Source organism: Salvelinus fontinalis, chromosome 35 (assembly GCF_029448725.1).
Source record: "Salvelinus fontinalis isolate EN_2023a chromosome 35, ASM2944872v1, whole genome shotgun sequence".
Taxonomy (NCBI): Eukaryota; Metazoa; Chordata; class Actinopteri; order Salmoniformes; family Salmonidae; genus Salvelinus; species Salvelinus fontinalis.
The window spans coordinates 32,154,631-32,179,993 of record NC_074699.1 but is presented as its reverse complement, the minus strand read 5'-3'; the positions used below and the strand labels follow the sequence as shown (position 1 = coordinate 32,179,993).

At 41.2% G+C, this 25,363-nt stretch overlaps 1 protein-coding gene and 1 pseudogene across 2 annotated transcripts in view; both read left to right on the top strand.

Annotated features, from left to right (window-relative positions):
* Positions 1-5,747: 5,747 nt before the first annotated feature.
* LOC129834928 (dynein regulatory complex subunit 4-like) lies at positions 5,748-18,214 on the top strand (annotated as a pseudogene).
* A 3,561-nt stretch (positions 18,215-21,775) lies between these two features.
* The window catches only part of LOC129834734 (fatty acyl-CoA hydrolase precursor, medium chain-like), a 29,633-nt gene continuing 26,045 nt past the window's right edge, over positions 21,776-25,363 (top strand). Inside the window, exon 1 of one of the 2 annotated variants that reach the window (XM_055899978.1) lies at positions 21,776-22,231. The gene's annotated coding sequence lies outside the window, so the exon portion shown is untranslated. The remainder of the gene's footprint in view (positions 22,232-25,363) is intronic. The other variant, XM_055899977.1, reaches the window with a different exon arrangement.

Below are 25,363 nucleotides of genomic sequence, written 5' to 3'. Positions count from 1 at the left end.
ATCATTTCCTATACAACATGTATTTTCTAGTAACGTTTATGAATAGTTATTTGGTCAGAATAGTTGGAGTGTCATAAAAATATCTGCACATTCTGGGAAAAAGATGCTACGTTAGCACAATGTATAACCACTGATTTCAGCTCTAAATATGCACATTTTCGAACAAAACATAAGTGTATGTATAACCTGATGTTATAGGACTGTCATCTGATGAAGGTTTATGAAGGTTAGTGAAAATTAATATATTTTGCTGGTTTATTCCCTATCGCTAACGTGCCTATTGCTATCGCTAACGTGCCTTGATGAATGAATGCGGCAGTGTGGTAGGCTATTGTAGTAAGCTAATATAATGCTATATTGTGTTTTCGCTGTAAAACACTTAAAAAAACGGAAATATTGGCTGGATTCACAAGATGTTTGTCTTTAATTTGCTGTACACCATCGATTTTTCAGAAATGTTTTATGATGAGTATTTAGGTATTTGACGTTGGTGTCTGTAATTACTCTGGCTGCTTCGGTTCTATTTCTGACGGTAGCTGTGATGGTAGCTGCAATGTAAAACTGATTTATACCTCAAATATGCACATTTTTCGAACAAAACATAGATTTATTGTATAACATGTTATAAGACTGTCATCTGAAGAAGGTGTTTCTTGGTTAGTTTGGTTGGTTCTTGGTTAGTTAGTTTGGCTTTGTGCATGCTACCTGTGCTGTGAAAAATGTCTGTCCTTTTTTGTATTTGGTGGTGAGCTAACATTAATATATGTGGTGTTTCGCTGTAAAACATTTTTAAAATCGGACATGTTGACTGGATTCACAAGATGTGTATCTTTCATTTGCTGTATTGGACTTGTTAATGTGTGAAAGTTAAATATTTCTAAAAAATATCTTTTGAATTTCGCACTCTGCTTTTTCAGTGGAATGTGGGAGGAGTTCCGCTAGCGGAACGCCGGAGCCAGACAGGAACTTCTTATGGCTGCAGGGTGAATATTGAAAAACTGGAAAATATGTGCACATTTTCAAACGGCCTATTAATAAATTTTTGCTCTTACAATATGCATATATTTACTACTATTGGATAGAAAACAGTCTCTAGTTTCTAAAAACGTTTGAATTATTTCTCTAAGTGGAACAAAACTATTTTTACAGCCCATTTCCTATCCGGAATTGAGATTTCCAAATGCGATGTCTCTCTTTAAGAGCGTGTCTATAAAAGGTCATGTCACTTAGGACCGTAGAAACACGTCATACGCCTTCATCTGGGTGTAATGCGGAAGTGAGAGAAGAAAGCAGTTGAATATCTCGTCCAGGGACTGAACACAACATCTTGGAGTGAGACCTGCGCACTTTAGATTTTTTTCTGGGCACGAAATAGAACAATAACTCGGCTCGTGGACAACGCTCGTTAAAGGTGAATATGAGCTCTGGCTTTGATATTATTTGATATATGTCACAAAATCATCCTAAAGTATGTTTTTTCAATATAGTTTATGTATATTATTGAAATTTATTCTGGACTTTAGACGTGATGTGACGCAAGAATTGTTTGAAGAAAGAGAGGTTAGCGCCGCACGGCCAGTGTGCTTGCTAATACAAGATTGAAATAGTTCGTTCTGGAACCCAAACAAAGACTGTACTGGACAATGGACCCCTTTACAACATTCTGATGGAATATCAACAAAGATAAGGACCCAATTTGGGATGCTTTTTCATATATCTGTCGAACTGTGCTATGCTACCGTTTGACTAGAATCAATGCTGCCGTATGCTAGCTAATGTAGTAAGCTAATATAACGATATATTGTGTTTTTGCTGTAAAACACTTCAAAAATCGGAAATATTGGCTCTATTCACACGATCTTTGTCTTTCATTAGCTATCCACCATATATTTTTCTGAAATGTTTTTTGAGGTGTAATTAGCAGTTGACGTTGGTGTCTGTATTTTCTCTGGCTACTCCCGTGCGATTTCAGACTGTAGCTATGATGGGAGCAGTAATGTAAAACTGATTTATAGCTAAAATATGCACATTTTATGAACAAAACATAGATTTATTGTGTAACATGTTATAGGACTGTCATCTGAGGTAGTTTTTTCTAGGTTGTTTAGGTTGGTTCTAGGTTAGTTAGGTTGGCTTGTGCATGCTACTTGAATCCTACTTGTGCTGCTCCTACTTGTCTGTCCTCTTTTTTATTTGGTGGTGAGCTAACATAAATATATGTGGTGTTTTCTCTGTAAAACATTTAAAAAATCGGACATGTTGGCTGGATTGACAAGATGTTTATCTTTCAAATGCTGTATTGGACTTGTTAATGTGTGAAAGTTAAATATTTAAAAAAAATAGCTTTTGAATTTCGCGCCCTGCACTTGAAGTGGCTGTTGTCATGTTGATCCCGACTGGGGGCTTGCAGCCCAAACAGGTTAAAGAAAGTCATCACAAAGATCACAGATGACAGTGCCCACCAAATCTATGACAATAGAGAATTAATTGTAAGCACCAAAGTGTGTTTGTCAAAATAATATCTGAAATGTCAGTTGTTGAACATAATACTTCTATTTGCAATAGCAATTTATGATATATGCAGTTGAGGAATATTCCATGTACCAACACTACATGTAGGACGAACATAAGACATTCCCACATATAGTATTTCTTTTATTTTTTATTTCACCTTTATTCAACCAGTTAAGCCAGTTGAGAACAAGTTCTCATTTACAACTGCGACCTGACCAAGATAAAGCAAAGCAGTGTGACACAAACAACAACACAGAGTTACACATGGAATAAACAAACGTACAGTCAATAACACAATACAAAAGTCTATATACAGTGTGTGCAAATTAAGTACGATTAGGGAGGTAAGGCAATAAATAGGCCGTAGTGGCGAAATAATTACAATTTCGCAAATAAACACTGGAGTGAGATGTGTGGAAGATGAATGTGCAAGTAGAGATACTGTGGTGCAAAGGAGCAAAAAATAAATAAAATAGAAATAAAATAAATAACAATATGGGGTTGAGGTAGTTGGATGGGCTATTTACAGATGTGCTACGTACAGGTGCAATGATCTGTAAGCTGCTCTGATAGCTGATGCTTAAAGATAGTGAGGGAGATATGAGTCTCCAGCTTCAGTGATTTTTGCAATTCGTTCCAGTCATTGGCAGCAGAGAACTGGAAGGAAAGGCGGCCAAAGGAGGAATTGGCTATGGGGATGACCAGTGAAATATACCTGCTGGAGCACGTGCTACAGGTGGGTGCTGCTATGGTGACCAGTGATAAGATAAGGCGGGGCTTTACCTAGCAAGGACTTATAGATGACATGGAGCCAGTGGGTTTGGCGACGAATATGAAGCGAGGGCCAGCCAACGAGAGCATACTGGTCGCAGTGGTGGGTAGTGTATGGGGCTTTGGTGACAAAACGGATGGAACTGTGATAGACTGCATCCAATTTGCTGAGTAGATTGTTGAAGCCTATTTTGTAAATGACATCGCCGAAGTTAAGGATTGGTAGGATAGTCAGTTTTACGAGGGTATGTTTGGCAGCATGAGTGAAGGAAGCTTTGTTGCGAAATAGGAAGCCAATTCTAGATTTAATTTTGGATTGGAGATGCTTAACATGAGTCTGGAAGGAGAGTTTACAGTCTAACCAGACACATAGTTATTTGTAGTTGTCCACATATTCTAAGTCAGAACCGTCCAGAGTAGTGATGCTAGGCGGGTGTGCAGATGCTGGCAGCGATCAGTTGAAGAGCATGCATTTAGTTTTACTTGCATTTGGAGCAGTTGGAGGCCACGGAAGGAGAGTTGTATGGCTTTGAAGCTCGTCTGGAGGTTAGTTAACACAGTGTCCAAGGAAGGGCCGGAAGTATACAGAATGGTGTCGTCTGCGTAGAGGTGGATCAGGGAATCGCCAGCCGCAAGAGCGACATCATTGATGTATACAGAGAAAAGAGTCGGCCCGAGAATTGAACCCTGTGGCACCCCATAGAGACTGCCAGAGGTCCGGACAACAGGCCCTCCCATTTGACACACTGAACTCTGTCTGAGAAGTAGTTGGTGGACCAGGCGAGACAGTCATTTGAGAAACCAAGGCTGTTGAGTCTGCCAATAAGAATGTGGTGATTGACAGAGTCGAAAGCCTTGGCCAGGTCGATGAATACGGCTGCACAGTATTGTCTCTTATCGATGGCGGTTATGATATTGGTTAGGACCTTGAGCGTGGCTGAGGTGCACCCATGACCAGCTCAGAAACCAGATTGCATAGCGGAGAAGGTACGGTGGGATTCGAAATGGTCGGTGATCTGTTTGTTAACTTGGCTTTCGAAGACCTTAGAGAGGCAGGGTAGGATAGATATAGGTCTGTAACAGTTTCGGTCTAGAGTGTCTCCCCCTTTTGAAGAGGGGGATGACCGCGGATGCTTTCCAATCTTTGGGGATCTCAGACAATACGAAAGAGAGGTTGAACAGGCTGGTAATAGGGGTTGCAACAATTGCGGCGGATAATTATAAGAGGGTCCAGATTGTCTAGCCCAGCTGATTTGTAGGGGTCCAGATTTTGCAGCTCTTTCAGAACATCAGCTATCTGGATTTGGGTGAAGAAGAAATGGGGGAGGCTTGGGCAAGTTGCTGTGGGGGGTGCAGTGCTGTTGACCGGGGTAGGGGTAGCCAGGTGGAAAGCAAGCCCAGCCTTAGAAAGATGCTTATTGAAATTCTCGATAATCGTAGATTTATCGGTGGTGACAGTGTTTCCTAGCCTCAGTGCAGTGGGCAGCTGGGAGGAGGCGCTCTTATTCTCCATGGACTTTACAGTGTCCGAGAACTTTTTGGAGTTTGTGCTACAGGATGTAAATTTCTATTTGAAAAAGCTAGCCTTTGCTTTCCTAACTGCCTGTGTATATTGGTTCCTAACTTCCCTGAAAATGTGCATATCACGGGGGCACTTCAATGCTAATGCAGTATGCCACATGATGCTTTTGTGCTGGTCAAGGGCAGTCAAGTCTGGAGTGAACCAAGGGCTATATCTGTTCTTAGGTCTACATTTTTTGAATGAGGCATGCATATTTAAGATGGTGAGGAAAGCACTTTTAAAGAATAACCAGGCATCCTCTACTGACGGAATGAGGTCAATATCTTTCCAGGATACCCGGGCCAGGTCGATTTAGAAAGGCCTGCTCGCTGAAGTGTTTTAGGGACCGTTTGACTGTGATGAGGGGTGGTCGTTTGACCGTGGACCCATTACTGACACAGGCAATGAGGCAGTGATTTCTAAGATACTGGTTGAAGACAGCAGAGGTGTATTTAGAGGGCAGGTTGGTCAGGATAATGTCTATGGGGGTGCCTGAGTTTACGGATTTAGGGTTGTACCTGGTAGGTTTCATGATAATTTGGGTGAGATTGAGGGCATCTAGCTTAGATTGTAGGACGGCCGGGGTGTTAAGCATGTTCCAGTTTAGGTCACCTAACATTACAAACTCTGAAGATAAATGGGGGGCAATTAATTCACATATGGTGTCCATATGCGGCAACAGTGAGAGACTTATTTCTGGAAAGGTGTATTTTTAAAAGTAGAAGCTCTAACTGTTTGGGCACAGACCTGGGTAGCATGACAGAACTCTGCAGGCTGTCTCTGCAGTAGATTGCAACTCCACCCTCTTTGGCAGTTCTGTCTTGGCGGAAAATGTATACATATACATAAAGGCATTTTTCAGCAATAATTTTACCACTCAGAATCCAGAATGGATATGACAATGGGGCCAGCACAGGATGTAATACACCCTTACAACAATCTACTTTTTGTTCTTTTTGATATTCTTATCTGGTAAACTGCTACTGTGTCAAGAAAAGAGCCCCAATTAGGGGTTAGTGTACTCCAGTAAAAAAGGGCTGGTTTGGATTAAAAACTATTGCCCTGTGTCCCCGTTCATAGGGGCATGAGAGACTAGTCAGTGGTAGAATTGAGAATTAGAGTCCCGCTCCTTGAAAGCAGCAGCTATACCCTTTAGCTCAGTGCGAATGTTGCCTGTAATCCATGGCTTCTGATTGGGGTATGTACGTAACAGTCACTGTGGGGACGACGTCCTCGATGTACTTACTGATAAAGCCAGTGACTGATGTGGTGTACTCCTCAATGCCATCGGAAGAATCCCGGAACATGTTCCAGTCTGTGATAGCAAAACAGTCCTGTAGTTTAGCATCTGCTTCATCTGACCACTTTTTTATAGACCGAGTCACTGGTGCTTCCTGCTTGAATTTTTGCTTGTAAGCAGGAATCAGGAGGATAGAGTTGTGGTCGGATTTACCAAATGGAGGGGGATGGAGAGCTTTGTACGCGTCTCTGTGTGTGGAGTAAAGGTGGTCTAGAATTTTTTTCCCAATGGTTGCACATTTAACATGCTGATAGAAATTAGGTAAAACTAATTTAAGTTTCCCTGCGTTAAAGTCTGTTTAGTTTCCCTGCGTTAAAGTCCCCGGCCACTAGGAGCGCCGCATCTGGATGAGTGTTTTCCTGTTTGCTTATTGCGGAATGCAGCTCATTGATTGCAGTTTTAGTGCCAGCGTCAGTCTGTGGTGGTAGACAGAGATCCACGAGATCGAGGAGAGGAAGAACAGCCAGATCAACACGCTGATGAAGAACCACGAGAAGGCTTTCAGCGACATCAAGAACTACTACAACGACATCACCCTGAACAACCTGGCCCTCATCAACTCACTCAAGGTTAGCAATACCACAACAATATCAGCTAATAACCAAGGTATTTGTTCTACTCAATAACAATAACCTAGGACCAATCAACTAACTGAGTTTTAGAAATTCCTCAACGTACAGTATCATCAAACCTAACCTAGGCTTCATCAACTCACAACTCACTTGTGTATTACAAGACGATAACAGAGAGGTGTATGATTACTGATAGGCCCTGATCTTTAGCAGAAGGGTTCACTGTGTGGTGTGCCTGACTGACAGTGGCCAGGGTTTGGAGCCCTGGAGGGCAAACTGTTTGTTACACTAACACATCAATACAAGCTAGTAACCAGTTGTTTACAAGGCCTGTGTGTGTCTGTCAGGAACAAATGGAGGAGATGAAGAGGAAGGAGGAGTATCTGGAGGAGGACATGGCAGAGGTGCTGCTGCAGAACAAGCGCCTGACGGAGCCCCTGCAGAGGGCCAAGGAGGAGGTGACCGAGCTGCAGAAACAACTGGCCAACTAAGAGAAGGACAAGACCTCACTGGCGGTGGGTTACACACACAAACACAGAATAGAATACATGATATTTAGTTATATGGTAATTATAGAGAAGATTTATAGCAAAAAGCAACAATGTAGCAGTATGACAGATTTGCATAAAAAATATTCATATAACAACATGGAAAAGTAAAATTCCTTCAAATGGTAGAGAGAATAAAGTAGACAGCACGGGTCAAAATTTTGATTTATGTCCGGATGACGCGTACATGCCCAAATATGGGCATCCGGCCAGGACATCCTGTTCCTGTTGTCACGTGTTAGAGGGTGTGTTATTTATATCTATATTGCATCTATTCCTTTGAAGTTGTCATGATGATTGATGTGTAGGGACCTGGTTGAACTGGGAGGGTCTGTGTTTGAACATTTCAAAGAGAATGGCCCCACACCCCCTATTTTATTGTCCTTAGGGCTGTTGTCTATGACGCAGGAATGTCCGGGGGGTAATTTGTGTGTGTTTGTCTCTGCTGGGGTGTTTGAAACAATGTTTTTTATCTAAACAATTCAACGATAGGAGGGCATATATACATAACGATACCCAAACAACAGGAGATTTTCCTAGGTTGGGGATCAAAGGAGAGCTGCTCTCCAGGGTGGGGGCTGTCACAGTCAATCATGACAGCCACTTTGAAAGGCCTTTACTTATAACTTAAACAGATTCATTTTCTACCCAGCTTATTAATTCATGCTGTGGGATAAATCAGGTGTTTCTTGGTGGGCTTAAACAAATCTCCTGTGAAACAAAAGTGTACACTTTACACACGTTTATTGACTTAAAAAAACACCACAGCAACATGAAAGATATAGTAGAAATGCTACAAAAAATCTATTAGTTCTTATTTTTTTTCCCAAGCCTGTCTGGATGTGAACTACTTTGTGCCTGGAAAACTTACGGAGCTGGGGTTTGTGTGGAATATCCTGCGAGCAAGAGAGACTGTCATGACGACGGGGTGGAATTGGAAACGGCAGGATGTATATGTCACACCCTGGCCTTAGTTATCTTTGTTTTTCTTTATTATTTTAGTTAGGTCAGGGTGTGACATGGGGGATGTTTGTGTGTTTTTGTCTCGTCTAGGGTGTTTGTATTGTCTAGGGGGTGTTTGTAGAGTTCATGGGGTTGTGTTCAGTGTAGGTGTTTATGTAAGTCTATGGTTGCCTGGATTGGTTCTCAATTAGAGACAGCTGTCTATCGTTGTCTCTGATTGGGAGCCATATTTAGGCAGCCATAGTAATTAGGTAGGTTGTGGGTAATTGTCTATGTGTAAGTTGCCAGTGTCTACACTTATTTGTTTTGTATAGCTTCACGTTCGTCGGTTTGTTGTTTTGTAGTTTTGTTTAAGTGTTCTTCAGTACGTCGCTTAAATAAATAGATTGTGTATTCACTTCACGCTGCGCCTTGGTCCTCTCTTTCACCCGAAGACGATCGTGACAGTATAAACCTATAACCAGGCCCTTTATCTGTAAGAAAGGAATAGTAAAAATGTTTAACTAATTATAACATGTTTTAAAAGGTCGGTACTAAAGATTTAGAATTAAATAAAGGAATTTAAAAGTGTATCTCATCATTTAAGGAACAGGAATCGATGGTTATCTCTCTCGCTCCGGTCTGTCGCGGAGAAAAGGCATTTCTGGGAAAATGGTTATGTGCGTTTCAAAACAATGTCTTATTTTATACGAATACAGTCTTTCCTACAACAGCCTGGTATAAACATAAATATTTACAAGGTTATTAAAAGTTTAGTACTGTCTGGTAATGATGTATAACTGTTGTACAACCAATGTTTATAAATAAAACATCTGTGCATGTTTCAATATTGTGCATGAAAATAGTTTTGGATTAATTATAAGATGTTTTAAAAGGTCTGTACTAAATATTATGAATTAAATAAATGGTTTTAAAGAGTTATCTCACCTTTAACGAAGGGGCTCTGTCTTTTCGCTCTATCATCATGCATGTCTCAGAGAAAAATTATTTTGGAAAAGACGTGTGCGTGTGCAGGAGGTGTGCGTGTGCAGGGTCAGGAGGTGTGGGTGTTTCAAAACAAAAGGGGGTGGGGGTGTGTGTCTCTGCATGTGGCGTTTGAAACCAAAAAGGTGCGTGAGGCTGTTTTAGAATTGGGTGTGCGTCTCTTAAAATGGGCACTTTCGATTCATTAACACACATGCCTTTCAAATACGTATTTATCTCACCCCCAAGGACGTGGGGGGATAAAAAGTCAAACAACCTCCGGCAGACCTCCTACGGTTTAAAACATATGTTATTTGTAATCAGCTCATATACAAACGGCCCCCCACCCAGGTCTATAAATCTATATCGGACAAAAAAACATACAGAATAATGTTAGGAGGAAAATGCAAGTCTTCGCTCTGTGAACTTGTGTGTTTTAGCTGACAACACCAATCTATGCAGTTCTGTAAGCTAAACTCCAAAGGTGTGTGTGTGTGTGAGTGTAGGTGTGTAGGAGGATAATATGTGAGTTGCATGTTGAAACGACTCTCTGTGCTGACTTTCTGTAGTGTCGAAAAATACAAAATCTGAATGTTTATGCTTTCCTTGATCTGAACCTGTACTCAAGTGTGAAAAATCCTTGAAATATCTTAACTATCCTTCCACTGGTAGATATAGCCTTTTGTTTATAGCCAAGCTGCTACCCCATGATGTTGTAGGAAATCAAAAGGAAATACAGACAGGCATAACATGTCGAGACAACCACCTGTGGTTTTGGGGACTCTAAACATTAAGAGGCAATATATGGCTTTTTTTTTTGCATACGGGATGCCACCCGAAAAAACGTCACCCCCGTTCTGTAAGATCATTACAGAATATCTCTCTTTTGAGCCAAGACCGCGGAGCGAGTGACAACGAAACGCTAATGCCTTTCGTATCCCCTCTGTACGAAAGGCATTAGCGCAACTCCAAACACCAGGCCAACAGCCCAGAACAGCTAAAAGATAATCTGTGAATCCATCCTAATGGAGTTTTCTGAAGGTGAGTTAGTGAAAATAACTCAGTGAAAATAATATATTAGATTTGGAGGCGTTAGGTATTTTTTCTGGGAATTGTTTGAATATTAAAATTAGATATTGTTTTAATATTAAACAGGCTGTCACGCCCTGACCTTAGTTATCTTTATTATTTTGGTTAGGTCAGGGTGTGACATGGGGATGTATGTGTTTCGTCTTGTCTAGGGGTTTTGCATGTTTATGGGGTGTTTACCTAGGATAGGATAAAGCAATCCTTCTGCCCCCCCCCCCCCCTTAAAAGATGTAGATGCACTATTGTAAAGTGGCTGTTCCACTGGATGTCATTAGGTGAATGCACCAATTTGTAAGTCGCTCTGGATAAGAGCGTCTGCTAAATGACTTAAATGTAATGTAAATGTTTACTAGTCTAGTTGTTTGTATGTCTATAGTTGCCTAGATTGGTTCTCAATTAGAGGCAGCTGTTTATCGTTGTCTCTGATTGGGAACCATATTTAGGCAGCCATATTCCGTTGGGTATTTTGTGGGTTATTGTCTATATGTAAGTTGCCTGTGTATGCACTTGTTTAATATATAGCTTCACATTTGTTTGTTGTTTTGCATAGTTTGTTTAAGTGTTCTTCGTTTCGTTAAATAAATAGAAGAATGTATTCTTATCACGCTGCGCCTTGGTCCTCCTCCTCGTCATCCAAACGACGAACGTGACACAGGCGTTAAATGTGTTTTTTTTTTTTTACAGATATTCAGAAACGGATGGACAAAGATTTTTTTTTTTTAGGCAATATGTCAAATGCACGTATTCTTATAAGTTAAAATGTATCTATTTGGTATAAATACATGTTAATATTATCTAACGTCTGTATGATACCCAGAGGCTACCGGGCATAATTGATTGCAAACCGACAGCGTTACACGGGGTTTCTCAGAAGCAAACTGCGCCCGGTCCTTTACGTAGCCCCTCACCATCACACTATTTTCGACGTAAATCCCCAAATAAAATCCCTAATAATATTTATACATCAAAAATAAAAAGTGTGTACATAATTTTTTTTAAAGCTAATCTTGTGTTCACGGCGGACCCACACCAAACAGGGGTACAAGCCTCCTTATGGACCCTGAAGGACTTGGGAGGAACAGATGAAACAGAGGCTATTCTACGGTTCTGTATGAACAGCCTTACCTTAACTCCAAACACCAGCCAGCAGCCAATAGCACATATATTATTTAAGAATGATAGGTATTAGTTCTTGTCATTTACATGTAAGTAAAAAAAAAAAAGAAGCTTATTTATCCATTGAACCATAGATTTTATTCATGCAGTTTGTAAACAATAGCTTATGCCCTCTTAGGGTCTATCTGACCCGCTTATTATATCAAACCTCTCAGACTAGAAATTATGATTAGAAACTATGAACAACTATGTTCAAACTGTGATTAGAAACGATAATTAGAAACTATGACAAAACTATGATCAAACTATGATAATAAAACTATATAATAAACTATGAACAACTATGAAGACAGGGCTGTGTGTGTGTGTGAATGATGATCTATAATTTAAGTGTGTAATATTACTCTCTCTCAATGTATACCCTTTTACTTAATGTATACCAAAGTAGCAAATATTTAACAACGTTTCAACATTTGGTATTTCAACATTTATGAAAGACAGTGACATACAATTTTAGGCAATAATCAATATAATGCGTTACATAGTGTGCAGCTGTGATAACTTTAGGTAATATACTCTCTCTGTCTCTGTCTCTGTCTCTGTCTCTGTCTCTCTCTCTCTGTCTCTCTCTCTCTGTCTCTCTCTCTCTGTCTCTGTCTCTGTCTCTGTCTCTCTGTCTCTCTCTCTGTCTCTCTCTCTGTCTCTGTCTCTCTCTCTCTCTCTGTCTCTCTGTCTCTCTCTCTCTCTGTCTCTCTCTGTCTCTCTCTGTCTCTGTCTGTCTCTGTCTGTCTGTCTGTCTGTCTGTCTGTCTGTCTGTCTGTCTGTCTGTCTGTCTCTCTGTCTCTGTCTCTGTCTCTGTCTCTGTCTCTGTCTCTGTCTCTGTCTCTGTCTCTGTCTCTGTCTCAGGCTGTGAAAAAGACAAAAGATAGGACATTGACTCCTGAGTGAGTCCAGGCTAAATTAAAAAGACCCAAATAAAAAGTATGTGAAAAGATGGGGTCAAATGTATTTTTTTGTTGTTGTTACAACCAACAGGTCATCCTAACATTTGACATAACTAGTAAGCCTTACATCCTGAATGTATAGGGGCTCCCAAATATGGACCTGGGAACACACAGGAAGGCTGGGCCCACAAGCCCTTCTAAGTAATTGAGCCGAGAACATAATTGCTATATTGTAATTAAAAGCAATGAACCATAAGAGAACACGGGACCAAGGCAAAGCATGACCCATATAGAATTAAAACAACAGTATTCTAAATGAGAAATATAATCTAATAAACAAATGTCTGCATAATGAAAGACATGAAAACTGTCTCCAACAATGTATTTAGATATGTATAAAACGTTGATATCGTCAGTAAGGTCACTGAGACTAACAATAGACAATAGTTTTTGTGGGAGGTTTAGGGATAAAATATATGGTAAGGATCATGAATGTTAGAGATTTGGTCACAGTGGGGATTTTGAAAGAGTGAGATTAGAATCCCAAAGTAATCGTGGTAAAAAAGATCATAAAGGTAATTTCATATTCCTGTTTAGGGGGTGTCGTGGAGAATTGTCTCAGAAATATAATACTCTTACAAGAACTTGTGAATTCAATATACACTTTAATACAAAGTAGCAAAACTGAGCCCTTCCATGGAAGGACCCTATCACAAACGTAACAGAGCCGAGCCCCTCCATGGAAAAAGACTAAATTCTCATATTACAAAGTCCTTGACCTTTCTCCATTATTTTATTTTCATCTCAGAGCTTGCTTGTTCACGCCCACTAACGCTCATATCTGCTTTTGGTTAGGTTATAATGATGGTAGAACCCTTTTCACATGCTTATGTTTCACGTGTCAGTCATCAGTTATTTTGCTTCCATCCTTCTTCCTGTATCCTTCTGACCATAGTACGTCCAGCTGTCATAAATGTACGTATGGCCTTGGTTAATGTACTCTTTCAAAAATAGAGTATAGCCTGGGTGTCATATGGCCTGGGTGTCATCTTCTCTTAATGTGCATGTCCATGTTTACATACATCCATGACTGAATGGTTTCACAAACTCCTTTTAAAGGTTTTGTAAGCATGTTGTAACAGGCCTCATTCAGCAGTCTAGAGATTAACCTAGAGACATCAAAAACAGCAATGTTTAGAGCAGCTTGGAGAATATGCCCCATGTAATGGGCAAAGAGCTGAATTACCTAACTCTGTACAAACCAAAGGAATTTCCAGAGTTAGCAAACCCTGACGCTGGGTATGATAACTCTGACTCGTACGTCGAATGATTATTGTAGATGTTAACAACCGAGGGAGTTTACAGTAGGTCAAAGAGATGAATAAAGGCAAAGAGAGCAACAAATTTACCTACATGACCTCAAAGCAAAGAGTCACTGACGTTTTTATATACAGTACTACACATATCCAGAAGACAGGTCCGTACTGTAGTACTACACTATTACACGGTTATGTACTACTAATGTACTAGTATCTAGGATGTTAAGGAATATCTATAGTGGGGAACAAGTACATGATATAACACATTCCCCACAGCATCTAAGGATGAATACACAGACACTGACATTGTATTTTGTTATGTGAAAGTAGCATAAGTATGTGTAAAGAGTTTACAATTTTGTTTAAAAGCTCAGAATATGTCTCTTGTGAAAATTGAGATGGGGTACATATATTATGTATTTCAATTTCTTACACATTTTTAATAATACTTGTGAGTTGTAGACACGTATAAACCAAAGGTTTCATTTGGGTTATAATAATGATTTACAAATGAAAAAGTCAGTAGTTCAACGCATATTATGTAATTGTGGATTCAATTCTTTTTCAATATTTTAGGATCATAAATCAAAATGGACCGGTGGCGTCTACTTTATTCTCTCTAATGTTCTATGATGAATGGTTTGTGTTGTGATGAATGGTTTGTGTTGGGTGCATCTGAGAGTGAATAGAAATGTAATAGGGTACTTGGTGAAAGTAAACAGGAGTGATGGTGCCTGTCTTGACAGGGGGCCAAGGCATGTCTGAAAGACCTGAAGTGGGAATACGAAGTGCTGGAACAGAGGTTAAGTAAGGTGAGAAGCTACAATTACACACATACACATACACACGTACAAGCGTGCACACACACATGCACACAAACTCTGGTTTGTAATGACAAAGGCTTTTGTCCTCACGTGTTCCATAAATTGTTGTCACTTGATTGAATCAAATCAAATGTTCTTTGTCACATGCGTCGAATATAATCGGTGTAGACCTTACAGTGAAATGCTTACTTACAAGCCCTTAAACAACAATGCTTTAAGAAGTTAAGAAAAAAAAAAGTGTTAAGAAAAAAATTGAAAATAAAAGTAACTAATAATTAAACAGCAGCAGTAAAATTCAATATTTAAAGGCTATATACAGGATGTACCGGTACAGAGTAAACGTTCAGGTGCACCGGTTAGTCCAGGTAATATGTACATGCAGGTAGAGTTAAAGTGATTATGCATAGATTATAAACAGAGAGTAGCAGCAGCGTAAGAGAAGGGTCTGGGTAACCCTTTGATGAGATGTTCAGGAGTCTTATGGCTTGGGGGTAGAAGCTGTTTAGAAGCCTCTTGGACCTAGACTTGGCGCTCCAGTATCGCTTGCCGTGCAGTAGCAGAGAGAACAGTCTATGACTAGGGTGGCTGGAGTCTTTGACAATTTTTAGGGCCTTCCTCTGACACCGCCTGATATAGAGGTCCTGGATGGCAGGAAGCTTGGCCCCAGTGACATACTGGGCCGTATGCGCTACCCTCTGTAGTGCCTTGCGGTCAGAGGCCGAGCAGTTGCCATACCAGGCAGTGATGTAACCAGTTAGGATAATCTCCATGGTGCAGCTGTAGATCCTTTTGAGGATTTGTGGACCCATGCCAAACAGAAAGTTTAGCCTTTTCAAATTTGGGACAGGGAAGAATCTGAGAAAATAATTGATCATGAGATTAAGGGTTAGAACTAAAACGGCATCTACACTGACATCTGTGTTCCAATCGAATACAAAAAGGAGTTTCCCACCATTGTATACTTTGACGTGATTACAGAGGAGTTCAAGGATGAGTCCTTCTGCCCTTTTACCCTGTGTACAGGAGACCACAGCACAAACTAACTACACAGACCGTTTATTAGGTTGACTAAAAACGTCCTAGTAACTGGACACTTTTCACCCATACAATGGCTACTATAATGGCTACTATTGAAGGACAGTCCCTCTGTTATGCATTAACACACCCAAAACATGGAACAGAACTGAATCAAATGTAATTCTATCAAATTGATCCATGCTTAACTGATCTGTGTTTCTAACTGAGCTGAGCCAATCCTTTGTCTGTGTGGTGCAGGTCCAGGTGGAGCGTGATGACCTGTATAAGAAGTTCACCCAGGCCATCCAGGAGGAGCAGCAGACGAGTGGCTTTAAGAACCTCCTGTTGGAGAGGAAACTGTTGGCTCTGACCAACACCCTGGAGAAGGAGGCTCAGCTCAACGAGGTGCTGTCTGCCTCCAACCTGGACCACACCGCCCTCGGCGTGGTCACACGCAAACTGGAGGTATGCTACCCTCCCTGGGATACCTAACCCTAACCCTAGCTTCATGTCCACATCCTGCTTCAGCCTTAACCCAAACCACCCTGACTACACAAGACTACACAGCTCCATCATACCAAAGAAGCTACACTAGTAACCTACTCTCTTGTGTTGAGTTAACAGTAGAGTTGTGAAAGCAACTAGCACCACACCTCATCAGACCTGCTTTGTGGTGGATACTGGATACAAGCCAAGTTGTCATTCAAGATTAAAACAGAGAAGTGTTCTTAACAGAAAACTGTGATCTTCATTCCATCGTGCGAGTATGTTTTCTGTTGCTAAGTCCTTGCGATCAGGTTTCTCTACTCTACTGTCCTAGAAGCTGATTCTCCAGTGGCTTCAACCACATCAAATTGTAAACCTTGCCTGTGAGCGTAGTTATACTGGTGGAAGCTTACGGTAGACTATTCTGCAGCCAAACAACTCTATTTGTTTTTTCCTTGAGGAAGTTTTGGACTCCAAGAACATTGCGATCAAAGACTTGCAGTATGAGTTGGCGCGGATTTGTAAGGTGAGGATGTTGGCTGAATACAATGCCTTTTGGGTCTGAACCCTATTTAGTTTTGTACATTAAGGGGAAAACAACAGGATTATAACTATGTAATAGAATAACTAACCAATCTAATATCAATACATTCTCATCTTTATAGGCAAAGTGATAATAGCGTCTGTCAATAAAAATGTTAACATCTCTGTCTGATGGGTAGGCCCATAATGACCTACTGAGGCCAAGCTGCAGGCCTTTGGGATCCCAATGGAGGAGCTGGGCTTCAAGCCCCTGTAGAGCAGTGTGGCTGGACACTCCCTGGGCCAGGGCCCTGCAGTTCTGGTGTCTGCCCCCACATGAGGCCCCCAGGCTGGGCTCAGAGACACAAACACTCCCCTGACCCACACAGACGATCACTTACTGCAGTGCTAATGTGACTCTTCTTTCTACCTCAGTCTTTTTATTGTAACATTTGATAGAAATACTACTGAAGATCAACAGCAACTTCCTATTTGTGAAGATGAACTTGTCTTTTTCCACTACACTGTAAACATTTCCAAATATAATATTTAAAAAAGTAACTCAGCTGCTCTATGTGTGTATATACTCACACATGGTGAATGAACAACAATATGTATGTTTTTATGCCGAGATGAGATCCATGTTTGTTCAGTCATCTCACTAAATGTGAAGGGCAGGCAAAAACCTGCAATATAGACACCAGGGTAGATCAGCATATAATCAGGACTATCAAACCCCAACTCAAACAGGATTTCCTGAGTCTTACTGCCAACAAAGTCATTTTTCTGAGGAGCCTGCTATAGACAGCAATAGTAATGGCGTCTTTTTGTACGCACTAATTCCAGCATGGTGCATTGAACAAAGCTTATGGGAAAATTGAGTTTTTGTAGGGTTTTTGGATGAACGCCAAAAATAAGGTCTGTGGTTAACACAGGTTAAGGAGATCTTATATGTTTTGTTCTACACGATAATCTTCATCAGCTAACATTACTTTTGTGAATTATGAAGTGTTTATGTAATGAAATAAAAGACACCCAAAGGCTTCATAATTCATAAATATCACGTTAACTGGCTGATATCTCATAGAACAAAACGTATAAGCGCTCAATTATCTCATGTGTTACGTTCCCCAGTTTCTGTGTTGTTGTGGGTTTTTATGTGTGTGTATTTCAGGAAATGGCTTCTTGGAATCCTAAAGCAACTGATTGGTCGGCCCCATCGCTGATTGGACCTCTGACCCCTCCCTCTCGTTAGGGGAAACAGCTTCAATTACCAACTCCTTCTCCAGCTTGGTTTCCTTTGTCAGAAGAGAGCTTCTTTTTATGTCCTGTGTTGATTGTTGTGGCGGTCAGTAAAACTTTTGTGGATATTATTTTGTAGCCGCTCCTTCTGAGGTATGTGTATGCCAATAGGACTTAGTGAACAATTTAAATATCCAAAAACACTAAGTATAAGTAATTATTCTGTTTCATTTGTTCCTGGGGGGAAGGGGAACACACCTTGGGAGTGTTTAGGCAAGAGGACTGCAGGAATACATAACCCATAGTATTTAATCTGTCCATGCACACTAGGTAAGACCTGGGTGGACCACCCCCTGTATTTTGGTTAGCGTGCCAGGTGGTGCTAAAGGTTAGGGAAGGAGTGGTAAGGTAGGAGAGGGGTCTCTAACTTATACTTTTCTTTGCTTTGGTTCCATCCAGCCCCTTTTCCCCACCTTACCGTGTTAAGGAATAATAAATTCCCTGTAAATTGTATTTTTCTCGTCCTCTGTCATCCTTCCCTGCACCTACGATCACATACTTTTTCACTCCACGGTGAGTTGAGATGTAGCAGGGTGTTCCTCCAGGAGGCGTACGTAACACATGCAAGTAAGAAAGCTAAATCAAGCTACTTTTTGTGCATGTGTCTGCTCAAATGGTCAGAAACAGACTCCATGAGGGTGGTATGAGGGCCCGACGTCCACAGGTGGGGGTTGTGCTTACAGCCCAACACCGTGCAGGACGTTTGGCATTTGCCAGAGAACACCAAGATTGGCAAATTCGCCACTGGCGCCCTGTGCTCTTCACAGATGAAAGCAGGTTCACACTGAGCACATGAGCACATGTGACAGACGTGACAGAGTCTGGAGACGCCATGGAGAACGTTCTGCTGCCTGCAACATCCTCCAGCATGACCGGTTTGGCGGTGGGTCAGCCATGGTGTGGGGTGGAATTTCTTTGTGGGGCCGCACAGCCCTCCATGTGCTCGCCAGAGGTAGCCTGACTGCCATTAGGTACCGAGATGAGATCCTCAGACCCCTTGTTTTTTTATTTTTTTATTTTACCGTTAATTTACCAGGTAAGTTGACTGAGAACACGTTCTCATTTGCAGCAACGACCTGGGGAATAGTTACAGGGGAGAGGAGGGGGATGAATGAGCCAATTGTAAACCCCTTGTGAGACCATATGCTGACACATGCACATTTGTGGCCTGCTGGAGGTCATTTTGCATGGCTCTGGCAGTGCACCTCCTTGCACAAAGGCGGAGGTAGCGGTCCTACTGCTGGGTTGTTGCCCTCCTACGGCCTCCTCCACGTCTCCTGATGTACTGGCCTGTCTCCTGGTAGCGCCTCCATGCTCTGGACACTACGCTGACAGACACAGCAAACCTTTTTGCCACAGCTCGCATTGATGTGCCATCCTGGATGAACTGCACTACCTGAGCCACTTGTGTGGGTTGTAGACTCTGTCTCATGCTACCACTACAGTGAGAGCACCGCCAGCATTCAAAAGTGACCAAAACATCAGCCAGGAAGCATAGGAACTGAGAAGTGGTCTGTGGTCACCACCTGCAGAACCATTCCTTTTTTGGGGGTGTCTTGCTAATTGCCTATAATTTCCACCTTTTGTCTATTCCATTTGCACAACAGCATGTGAAATGTATTGTCAATCAGTGTTGCTTCCTAAGTGGACAGTTTGATTTCACAGAAGTGTGATTGACTTGGAGTTACATTGTGTTGTTTAAGTGTTCCCTTTATTTTTTTGAGCAGTGTATTAACTCTGCTGTTATTGTACTATGTAATACCTGGTTATTAGATAGTCCTTGCCTATTGTGCTATTGCAGTTCTGTTCCATTTGTATTTAATCTTGTAGCCCATTTGATATGCATACATTCATCCTGCTCTATTCATTACATTCCATGTGTATATTCATTGTCTCTCTGTTTCTGTAGCTTTACAGAACATTACCCATGTACAGTTGAAGTCCGAAGTTTACATACACCTCAGCCAAATACATTTAAACTCAGTTTTTCACAATTCCTGACATTTAATCCTAGTAAATATTCCCTGCCTTAGGTTAGTTGGGATCCCTACTATTATTGAAATTTCACATTCTTAAAATAAAGTGGAGAGAATGATTGATTTCAGCTTTTATTTCTTTCATCACATTCCCAGTGGGTCAGAAGTTTACATACACTCAATTAGTATTTGGTAGCATTTCCTTTCAATTGTTTAACTTGGGTCAAACGTTTCAGATAGCCTTCCACAAGCTTCCCACAATAAGTTGGGTGAATTTTGTCCCATTCCTCCTGACAGAGCTGGTGTAACTGAGTCAGGTTTGTGTGTGCGAGAAAGGAGGCCTACATTTTCGAAAGGATTGAGGTCAGGGCTTTGTGAAGGCCACTCCAATACCTTGACTTTGTTGTCCTTAAGCCATTTTGCCACAGCTTTGGAAGTATCCTTGGGGTCATTGTCCATTTGGAAGACTCATTTGCGACCAAGCTTTAACTTCCTGACTGTCTTGAGATGTTGCTTCAATATATCCACATTTTCCTCCCTCATGATGCCATCTATTTTGTGACGTACATTGGTGGCAAATCTGATGGCCGAATGGTAAGCAACATTTAGCCGATCGAGAGCACCCTTACCTGCCGATCTATAAATTATGTCTCCGTAATCTAGCATGGGTAGGATGGTCATCTGAATCAGGGTTAGTTTTGCAGCTGGGGTGAAAGAGCAGCAACCAAGTCTAGATTTAACTTTAGCCTGCAGCTTTGATATGTGCTGAGAGAAGGACAGTGTATCGTCTAGCCATACTCCCAAGTTCTTGTATGAGGTGACTACTTCAAGCTCTGAACCCTCAGAGGTAGTAATAACACATGTGGGAAGAGGGGCATTCTTCTTACCAAACCACATGACCTTTGTTTTGGAGGTGTTCAGAACAAGGTTAAGGGTAGAGAAAGCTTGTTGGACACTAAGAAAGCTTTGTTGTAGAGCATTTAACACAAACTCCAGGGAGGGGCCAGCTGAGTATAAGACTGTATCATCTGCATATAAATGGATGAGAGAGCTTCCTATTGCCTGAGCTATGTTGTTGATGTAAATTGAGAAGAGCGTGGGGCCTAGGCTTGAGTCTTTGGGTACTCCCTTGGTGGCAGGCAGTGGCTGAGACAGCAGAATTTCTGACTTTATACACCGCACTCTTTGAGAGAGGTAGTTAGCAAACTAGGCCAAAGTCCCTTCAGACACCAATACTCCTTAGCCGGTCCACAAGAATGGAATGGTCTAAAGTATCAAGAGCTTTGGCCAAGTCAAAAATATCAGCACAACATTGCTTAGAATCAAGGGCAATGGTCACATCATTGAGGACCTTTTAAGGTTGCAGTGACACATCCATAACCTGAGCGAAAACCAGATTGTGTACCAGAGAGATTACTATTGACATCAAGAAAGCCAGTCGGTTGATTATTGACAATTTTTTTCAATTTATAAAGCCCTTTTACAAAAATTCCCATTGTACGTAACATTACTAAACTTTTGACACATGAGTTACCACACCTGAGCTCAAGGATGGCTATCTCTGGAAATTCCTTTGTTCTTTAATGAGTTAGATAAATTAGCTTGAGTTTGTTCCACAGATAAGGTGCAAAAAATATTCAAAATGCTCTTAAATGTGATGTTTTGCTGCCTCTTTACTGATTGCTGTGTTATTTTGACTTTTTTTCTTTCTGCTTGCTTTCTGTATTTATATTTAGTGTATTTTATGTAATTCAGGGCTCATCTGTAAAAGAGACCTTGGTCGCAGTATGACTCCGTGATAAAATAAAGGTTGAATAAAAAAATACATAACATATGTGCAGGGTTAAGAGGTAAGTGAGGTGGATATGTACATATAATTAACAGGACTGAATACAAGCAGATGCAGCAGCATATGTGATGAGTTAGTGGGAAAGGGGTCAAAGCAGATAGTCCGGGTAGCTATTTGGTTAACGATTTAGCAGTCTCATGGCTTGGGGGTAGAAGTTTCGTGGTGGGTTTTTCGTGCTGTAACTTGATTTCCTTGAGACATCCATTTTACACGAGCCTGCTAGTCCGAGACTGAGGCTGCCTCTGTCTTTTATGCCTTTGTCGGCACTCAGTACAACTGCCTCAAGCTTTCCTACCTCCATGGTAACGGCATCTGGGTACAGGAATTCTAGTGAACACAAGTGACTATCGCTAGGACCCAGTCAGGGATTTACTTAAAATCAGTCGAATTGATCCTGCGCCGTTGCCTCATTGGACAGGCGCGTTTTTTCTTTCTTTCTGAAAACAACCAAACTGCACAAAATTCCAGTACACTAAAACTGATTTCTGGTTCCTTCGTATTGAAAGATTGTCAGGTTATGGCATTTCTAACAGCAGACTTTAATGCCAATCCCTGAAATTGCACCGAGTTATCAATTGGAGAGCAGCTTTCACTGGTGAGCCAAGATACTTATTTTCTTTTGACAATTATTTTAAGTTTCTGCCTCTAGTCCTGCTTTTACTGTAATGCATGATAGTTGAAAACTTGAAACTTATAATACTTATAGCCTAGCCTATAAACTGTATTTTATTGTGGGTTGATTGCATTCAATTAGTTTACTATAATCCCATAATGTATTTGATGCATTGCTTATTCCACATTACATTAAAACCAGGTGTAATGTGTACGCTGAGAGTCGGGAAGAAAGTTCAGGGAGTGTATTTAATTAATAAATGAACGTAGAACAGAACAAGAAACACGAGTAGAGTACAGACGTGAAACAATAACGCATGGAGAAGGAACCAAAGGGAGTGACAGATATAAGGAAGGTGATGAAGTCCAGGTGAGTCTTTACACGGAACCCAAACCAGCTGCGCGCGTGCGCCATCGTGCATAAATGTATTTTGCCCCCCCTCACCAAATGTGATCAAGACATGCAGGTTAAAATATAAAAACAAACTTTGAACCAATTACATTAATTTGGGGACAGGTCGAAAAGCATTAAACATGTATGGCAATTTAGCTAGCTAGCTTGAACTTGCAAACAAATTTGTCCTATTTAGCTAGCTTGCTGTTGCTAGCTAATTTGTCCTGGGCTATAAACATTCATTTGTTATTTTAATTGAAATGCACACGGTCCTCTACTCCGACAATTAATCCACACAAAACAGTCAACCGAATCGTTTCTAGTCATCTCTCCTCCTAGGCTTTTTCTTCTCTTGACTTTATATTGCGATTGGCAACTTTCATAAATTAGGTGTATTACAGGCTGACTACACCGCTCGCTATTGGTGACATGACATGCATACCCCTTAGCTAATGTTCCTGTCCAAAGGTCTTTACAAGTTCAGACCTACATTACCAATGATTGCTTAACTTGTGTGCGTGTCCAGTAGCCTTCATAAGACCAGATATGGCCCAGACCAGTCACGTCTTGTTAGTTTACCTTGCCTCATCTATACAGATTCTGCTTACGTTCTGTTCTTTACATGTCCAATGGTCAATTCGATGTTGATCTAGCTTGGACACTCACATAGGTTTAGCCTTCATTCTGCTTACATATGTCTAATATTTAAGCTTATATTGATTATTCTTTCTACTTCAAAGAGAACAGTATAGGTTACTGACAATCATCAGATGACTGGAAAATCTCCAACATAATCCCCCCTTTGAAACTCACAGAGTTTCACACAATTACATTTTCCAGTATAGATGAGAATGGGAGCACCTAATGAAACTCTATGGAGATAATCAACCTCACATCCATTTGAACAATCTGAGCTCCACTTTCCCATATACACTGGTGAGTCAGAACATATAGTGTTAAAGCATGTGCATTTCTTAGCCTTACCTGAGATTATCTCAGTTGAATACAAGAAAAATAGTAAACAAAATCAATAAACATCCTAAACCCTTATATTGTCATTCTCAATATGATACCTAAACATATTGCCCTTCCTCACAGACACCTCTCTAATATCTATTTTTGACAGTGAAAAACCTGTTAGAAGATTGAGAACAAACCCTATGTCACATACATGTCTAGGTGAAACGATATTCAGAAGGTCTAACAGCATTTATCATTCAGCAACTGTTACATTGAGTACATTGTTATACTATGTGTATACTTTTTTCTGGCCCCGCTGAGCCCCCATATACCAGCCATTTGTTATTGCTTTTCTAAATGTTGTTTGGTCAATGTTTGGTTCTGGGGTAGTTTTCATTATGGCTACACCAGTTGGTAAAAGATGTCCAGATTTTCTGCATCAACCCACTTTCTTGTGGTTTTGTCATTGTCTTAGTTGGTGTACTAGTGCATGTGGGAGGTGAGTTTACAATTTCTTCTAGGTTGGTCGATGTTGCTGTCAAGGCCATTCTACCGTTCTTCATCTGTCCTGGTTTTCACTCTGTTAGAAAGACCATGTGATGGCAGAGAAGTCGATGGTAAGAAAGTCTCCTTCCCATTCTCCTGTCGTTGTTTCTTCGTCCCCTTGGACAGTGCCTCCATCAGGGGTATCTGCCAGAGTAGATATGTCATCAGGAGCAACAGGCATGTCACTCCTCCCTATCCCTGGACTCTGGATATTCAGAAGATGCTCCTTTGTCCGCCTCTCCTTCGGCTTCTTCCTAGCTCCTTCCTGGCTCGTCGACCTCCTCTGCTCCCGTTCCCTTCGGACACCCGCCTGGTGTATCAGCATCCTCATGGCTCGGTGATAGCCGCCTCCTCCCCGCTCCGTAGGGACCCTCTCGCCTTGGCTTGTTCCACTTCTTCCGGAACACTCGGATGTAGTCCTGGTCCCCTGGGATCACCGGACGTGGAACCTCTGGTCCTGGTTCAGGCTGTTTCCATGAGGTTTTCAAACTCAGAGACTTATGGCCTCTGTTCTATGATTACACCATCTTATTTCTATCTCGAAATCACACAACAAAATGCTATTCCAGCTGAAGCTGGTGACTTCCTTCACTTCAGCTGAGCTGCTTTTAGTTTTTCCACTTTCTCCTGCTGGTTCCTAAGAGAGTGAAAGAGCATAAGACTTGCAAAGCAACGAAAAACACAAAACATAACAGTAATTTATGCATAAGTATATTCATGAAACCCGAAGTCTGAGACCATGACAATTCTATGCATCCAGGATACTTTTCTGCTGGACTCCACAAAAATAAAAGCCCTAAACAAGCTTCCTCATGCTTTCGCCCAGTCTTCCCCTTTCGGCCCCAGGTTCTGAAAGCTGTTCCCAAGCCATGTCATTTTAACTTTTTCATTGCCACTTAATAGGCACATCACCTGATGGGCAAGTGCGTATCCCTTATCAACGTTACATCCTCTTGAGGTAACTCAGCACTGTATATGCTTTCACATTAATCCCTTCAACATGTTGTTTAGAGTACAATTACCCTAACATCTATCCTTTTCATATGATGCATTAACCAATAGAACAAGTATCTCCTAGACTTAACCCATCTGCATGTATGTCTACAGTGGACTCTAGTCTCTCTCTCTCTTCAGCTCCGCTTCCTCTGTCATGGTGTTTTCAAGCTCACCCATTATGTAGCTGGACCTTACTACTTGTGAGAATTATGCACCCAC